This window comes from Zea mays, chromosome 8, assembly GCF_902167145.1.
Source record: "Zea mays cultivar B73 chromosome 8, Zm-B73-REFERENCE-NAM-5.0, whole genome shotgun sequence".
NCBI classification, from domain to species: Eukaryota; Viridiplantae; Streptophyta; class Magnoliopsida; order Poales; family Poaceae; genus Zea; species Zea mays.
In genome coordinates, this window is record NC_050103.1 from 161448595 (window position 1) to 161455822 (window position 7228).

The following is a 7228-nucleotide window of genomic DNA, read 5'->3' on the forward strand; positions in this document are numbered from 1 at the left end:
CTATTTTCGACAAAATGGGGGTTGTGTGGCCATTGATCATCGACCAGAGGCTCGTACACCTCACCCCACATATGTTTCCTTGCCATAGATCACATTCTTGGATTTCTGGTGGAGACCATTTCTTGGGCAAAAATCCGAATGTGTTAGCCTTCGGTATTTTTGAAAATGGTCATTCATGGCTATTTTCGACAAAAATGGTGGTTGTGTGGCAATTGATCTTCGACTAGAGGCTCATACACCTCACTACACATATGTTTTCTTGCCATAGATCAAATTCTTGGATTTATGGTGGAGACCATTTCTTGGTCAAAAATCCATAGGTGTTAGCCTTCAGTGTCATTGAAAATTATCGTTCATGGCTATTTTGGACAAAAATGGGGGTTGTGTGGCCATTGATCATCGACCAGAGGCTCGTACACTTCACCCCACATATGTTTTCTTGCCATAGATCACATTCTTGGATTTCTGGTGGAGACCATTTCTTGGTCAAAAATCTGTTGGTGTTAGCCTTCTGTATTATTGAAAATGGTCGTTCATGGCTATTTTCGACTGAAATGGGGGTTGTGTGACCATTTATCATCGACCAGAGGCTCATACACCTCAACCCACATATGTTTCCTTGCCATAGATCACATTCTTGGATATCTGGTGGAGACCATTTCTTGGTCAAAAATCCTTACGTGTTAGCCTTCGGTATTATTGAAACTCGTCATTCATGGCTATTTTCGACAAAAATGGGGGTTGTGTGGCCATTGATCATCGACCAAAGGCTCGTACACCTCACCCCACATATGTTTCCTTGCCATAGATCACATTCTTTGATTTCTGGTGGAGACCAATTCTTGGTCAAAAATCCGAATGTGTTAGTCTTTGGAACTATTGAAAATGGTCGTTCATGGCTATTTTCGACAAAAATGGGGGTTGTGTGGCCATTGATATTGGACCAGAGGCTCATACACCTCACTACACATATGTTTCCTTGCCATAGATCACATTCTTGGATTTATGGTGGAGACCATTTCTTGGTAAAAAATCCGTAGGTGTTAGCCTTCAGTGTCATTGAAAATGGTCGTTCATGGCTATTTTCGACAAAAATTAGGCTTGTGTGGCCATTGATCATCGACCAGAGGCTCATACACCTCACCCCACATATGTTTCCTTGCCGTAGATCACATTCTTGGATTTCTGGTGGAGACCATTTCTTGGTCAAAAATCCGTAGGTGTTAGCCTTCGGTATTATTGAAAATGGTCGTTCATGGCTATTTTCGACAAAAATGGAGGTTGTGTGGCCATTGATCATCGACCAGAGGCTCATACACCTCACCCCACATATGTTTCCTTGCCATAGATCACATTCTTGGATTTCTAGTGGAGACCATTTCTTCGTCAAAAATCTGTAGGTGTTAGCCTCTAGTATTATTGAAAATGGTCGCTCATGGCTATTTTCATAAAAAATGGGGGTTGTGTGGCCATTTATCATCGACTAGAGGCTCATAAAACTCACCCCACATATGTTTCCTTGCCATAGATCACATTCTTGGATTTCTGGTGGAGACCATTTCTTGGCCAAAAACTCGTACGTGTTAGCATTCGGTATTATTGAAAATGGTCGTTCATGGCTATTTTCGGCAAAATGGGGGTTGTGTGGCCATTGATCATCGACCAGAGGCTCGTACACCTCACCCCACATATGTTTCCTTGCCATAGATCACATTCTTGGATTTCTGGTGGAGACCATTTCTTGGGCAAAAATCCGAATGTGTTAGCCTTTGGTATTTTTGAAAATGGTCATTCATGGCTATTTTCGACAAAAATGGGGGTTGTGTGGCCATTGATCTTCGACCAGAGGCTCATACACCTCACTACACATATGTTTCCTTGCCATAGATCACATTCTTGGATTTATGGTGGAGACCATTTCTTGGTCAAAAATCCGTAGGTGTTAGCCTTCAGTGTCATTGAAAATGGTCGTTCATGGCTATTTTCGACAAAAAATAGGGTTGTGTGGCCATTGATCGTCGACCAGAGGCTCATACACCTCACCCCACATATGTTTCCTTGCCGTAGGTCACATTCTTGGATTTCTGGTGGAGACCATTTCTGTCGGAGTTTTGGGTCCGACCGCACACCCGGGGTTGCCCCTCGAGGTGTTTTTAGAAGTAGGACGGTGTCGCCGACTGTAGCAAAATGGTTCGTGCCAGATGCACGAGGGACAATGGACAATGTTTACAGGTTCGGGCCGCTGAGGGATGCGTAATACCCTACGTCCTGGTGAGTATGCTTTGTGTACGGGGTTACAAGGTAGCTCTCTGAATAGAGAATGCAGAGAGTTGAGGTGGATGGCTGAGTAATGGGATCGATCGTTCGGAAGGGGTTCCCCCTAGGCCTTATATATTCGACCGTGGGGCAATACATGTGGATATGATAACAATGTGTACCTAAAAGGTAGTGAACTGTTTGAGTCTATCTTTCTATGATTCTGCCGACCTATCCTCGCCTGGCTCCGCTGCATGGGGCTCCAGCGCGGGAAAGTCGGATCTTTGTTGTGGTCGCTTGCTCAACGCTGTGGGCCGTCCGGGCTTGCACCAATCCGGCCTTACGTCAACCTGCTTTACTGGTTGTCCCTCCCCAGGCCCACGAAGGAATGACCTTACGATTTTTTGGGCCCTTGGGCCTCTCGTGAGGTCTTTTACCCTTCCAGTGGACCCGGGGGATATCTGTCCCCCACAAGCCCCCGATCTTTGGGCTGATTTTGAGGTAATCAGCCCAAAGATCCTAGGTCCAGCTTGCAGATAATTTGGAGAAAACAATTTCTTACTGTCTCCTTCTACTTTGATCACTTGTAAACTGGAGCTTTGTTTCATGCTTGTGCCTTAGAGGTCGGCATTTCATATTGTAGGACCCTGAACTTCATTGGGTGCACCGGAGGTGCACCCAATGGGTGTAGCCCCCGAGCTTCGAGTAGATTTTGGAAAATAATCTACTTGAAGGTCTTCATAAGGAATTATTTTCGTTTTACTCTTGTACTTTGGTTGAGGGCCAGCCTTGTCTTTAATCTTGTCTTATGCCTTAGAAGTCGGCACTATCTTGGCTTGAAATGGTGATTCATGGGGTGCACCGAAGGTGCACCCAATGGGTGTAGCCCCCGAGCTTTGAGTGGATTTTTGAAAATAATCCTCTCGAAGGTCTTCATTTTGTGTCCTTCTGCTGAGAATAATCCTTTCTTTTTTCCGAATGCCTTAGAGGTCAGCATTATGTCATCAATATTATGCTTTAGAGGTCAGCATGTATTTTGTCTTTTTCAGCCGAGTTCGTGATCCGCCCATATCTTGCTAGGTGGTGCAATTTATTTGCTCTGCGACTGATTGGACATTTGATGGACGTTCCCTGGCTAGTCTTCACGTCGCTTCTGTCGGTCATATTTTGTACTTCACCGGCTATATTTGGCTTTCCTCTGATCCTTACTGATATCTCATTTTTGTCTTGAGGTATTCATTGCATGCCCTGCACGGATGTGACAGTTTTGAAAAATATACTGATAATTCCTGGGCGTCCCCCCCCAATGGGTGTGGGCAAGGGATGGCTTGGTACGCTGAGTGTTTTAGTCGGCTGCTTCTGAGTAGTAATGTGATGTGACGGCGGGTGTAATCATATCATCCGCGTTGTTGACTGGAGTCCCAATGGGTGTTGCGTTGCGTGAAACGGCGTCAGCCGCCTGACGTGTCTTCAGACGGGTTGAAGTGCTTATTGAATGCTTCGCGACTGTTCAGTGACCGTGGTTGGAGGTGAGCGGTTGCCTTCTTCTTCTATAAATAATGCCTTTGCCTCTCCGGCTTTTTCACATCTCTTGTTGTTCTTTGCTGCTTGCTTTCTTCTTTCCCTTTCGTTTCCACCATGGGCAAGAACAACAAACACAAGCATGAGCCGACTCCTCCATCGGAGGATTTTGGTGACTCGGAGTACTCAGAGGAGGAGTTCTCCTCTGAGTCCGAGGGGTCTCCGGCTCTCATCCCTCTGCGTGAGTCATCTGACGATTCAGACGACTCCCAGGGGCTTGCGGCGGAGGTCTGGACTTACATCCGGCCCGTCGAGCGCTCCGGGCTCGCGGGCTCGGATGAGTCGGAGTACTCCTCGGACGAGGAGGACTCGTCCGAGGAGGGCAGTGGCGGTGATGGTGACGACGACGACGACAACGGCGGTGGCGGTGACGATGGTGACGGCGGTGGCAGGGACGGCAGCGACGGCAGCAAGGATGGCGACGGCGGCGGCAGCAGGGGTGGCAGCGGCGGCAGCAGCAAGGGCAGCAACAAGGCCAGTGGCTAAATGCCACTGGTTTTTAGATATTAGTATAGATTAGCAGTAGTATAATGTAGTAGTATCAGTAGTGTAGAGTAGTATAATGTAGTGTAGTAGTAGTAGTAGCGGTAGGGAAGTATCAACTCATAATGAGTTGATTTGTAATTATGATATTTTCCCTTTAATGAAGAATGACATTGCCTTCTCTGTGCCGATTGTTCTGCTTCGTAATCAGTTAATTTCTGCCTTGATATCCATTGCTCATGATGCTCTCTAACCGTTATGTTTGTAGCATAACTCAAAGTTCTTGAATCATTCCTCCGCCCACCTTATTCGTGAAGTTGATTCCCTTGGAATAGTAAGTAAATAACTCGGGCATCATATCAACGCTTTTAGAGGTAGCTGCCGAGTGACTTGTAGACGACGTCAGAGTTTTAGAGATAACTGCCGAGTGACTGAAGACGATGTCGGCGTTTTAGAGGTAACCGCCGAGCGACTGAAGATGACGTCGGCGTTTTAGAGTTAACTGCCGAGCGACTGAACACGACATCGGAGTTTTAGAGGTAACTGTCGAGTGTCTTGAAGACGACGTCACCGTTTTAGAGATAACCGCCGAGTGACTTGAAGACAATGTCGGCGTGTTAGAGGTAACTGCTGATCGACTGAACACGACGTCGGAGTTTTAGAGGTAACTGCCGAGCGACTGAGGACGACGTCAGAGTTTTAGAGGTAACGCCGAGTGACTTGAAGACGACGTCAGCGTTTTAGAGGTAACGCCGAGTGACTTGAAGACGACGTCAGCGTTTTAGAGATAACCGCCGAGCGACTGAGGACGATGTCGGAGTTTTAGAGGTAACGCCGAGTGATAGCGGACCGCGTGGCCACTTTGAGGATAATAGCCGAGTGATGATGTGGCGCACCGGTGTTTTAGAAGTAACTACCGGGTGATGACGTGGCACGTCGGTGTTTTGGAAGTAACTGTCGGGTGCTGACTGGCGCTTTTTGAAACGGTATCTAGCTCGGGAATATCCCATAAGTACTGCGCTTTTAGCCGCCTCTGCTTTCCATGCCCTAGTTCTTGCTTTCTTGCTTCCGAATCCTCTCTGCAATTCGCCTCCCACTCTGTTCGCCGGTAGAATTGAGATGGCGCCCAAGAGGAAGGCCTCGAGCTCATCCGCCGCAGTGATTCCCCCAATCGACCCCAACAGTCAGTTGCCTTTCGCAGGTAACCACATGTCTGTTGTCTCCGAGCCTGACCTTCTTCACCTTGTGTCCATCGGGGTCCTTCCCCCGAGGGAGCTCTGTTCTTGGTGGATTTGCCATGGGGTTACTGTCCCGACAGAGGATACCCATGAATCCGTGATTTACGTTCCTTTCCTTCTCTGCGGCCTCGGTCTTCCCATTTCTCCCTTCTTTCGCGGCCTCCTTGATTTCTATCATCTTAACCTGACCCATCTGAATCCCAATTCCATTCTGCAAATTTCCATTTACATTCATTTATGCGAAGCTTTTCTTGGCGTGCTGCCACATTTTGGGTTGTGGAAGTACTTGTATCACTGTCGCCCTGGGATGGCCGGGGGGCAAAATCAGTTGGTTGGGGGTGCTAGTTTGGAGATGCGCCGTGGGAGGAAGACTGAGTATCTTGAAATCCCTCTCAAAGACAGTATCAAGGGATGGCGCTTGGAGTGGTTCATTGTTGAGAATCATGGGAATTCTCTCCCCCCACGGTCGGGAAGACAGCCGGATGTTCGCACTCCGAGTTGGACCGAGTCCCCCACAGATCAGGAGGTAGCTGAGGCAGGTGCTTTGCTAGCTGAAGTTGGACTACTGAAGGAGAGGGGTCTGACTGCTGAGGCTGTGGTTGCTGATTTTGTTTTCAAGAATATTCAGCCGTTGAAAGACAGGGCATACCCGACTTAACTGTATCGAGGCCTAGCTGACTCAACTCGGGTTACCAATAGAAAAATTCCCTCTGTAGACTTGGTGAACCGACTTGAAATGATACTTAGAGTCAAGGTATCAAATGTTGGTGCCCCAGTGGCATACTCAGCCTGGAACTTGCCTCCTCCCAAAGCCTTCACTCTTTTTGTGTCGAATCCACCTGTCACTGATGGCAGTTTGGGCCTTAGAGTGCGACCCTCTGCTGAAGAAGTTAGCGCCTTGGTTGCCTCGCTCGGGGAATTTCCTCATGATGAACGGCAGGTCCATTTTGAGGTGCCTCTGAATCCTAGTGATGCAGAAATAAGTGCTATGCTTGATTTGCTGGCTGAGGACTCTTCTGATGCTGCTCCTGCTGGGACATTGGTGGTAGCGCCTCTCCCGGAGGCTGGTACAACCTTGGATATTCAGAAGCCTGCCAGTACTCACCCGAGACGCCCTTGCCGAGCCAATCAACTTGATCCTTCTACTGATGAGCAGAAAAAGAAGAAGAGACGCCTCCAGCGAGTATCCAGTTTGGATCGGGATGTTGGTACTTCGGTTCCTGCTGCTGAAGAAGTGCCTGTGCCTGAATTTACTGACGCTGACCCCAATGGGTGTGCTCCATCTGCTGCAGATCCCAATGGGGGTGCTCCATCTGCTGCTGATCCCAATGGGTGTGCTCCATCTGTTGCTGATCCCAATGGGGGTGTTGCCTGTGTTGCTGATGAAGACGATGGGGAGGAAGAAGATGAAGTCCCTTTGACTCGGAAGAACAGTCGGCAGTTCATCGCCAGTGGTGAAAGTAGTGGAGTTCCTTCTCCTGCTTTGTCTGCTCTCATTGGTCTGCAAGAATTGTCCCTGGCGAATTTTGATCAGACTCTTGAGGATATGGTTCCAGAGGATCTATTATCAGAGCCAGCAGATGATGGTGTGATGGAGGTTTGTGCTGATGTGCTTGATGCTGGGTCGAGGTCATCCCGTGCCTCATCGACCTTAGAGCGCGGTCTCGAGG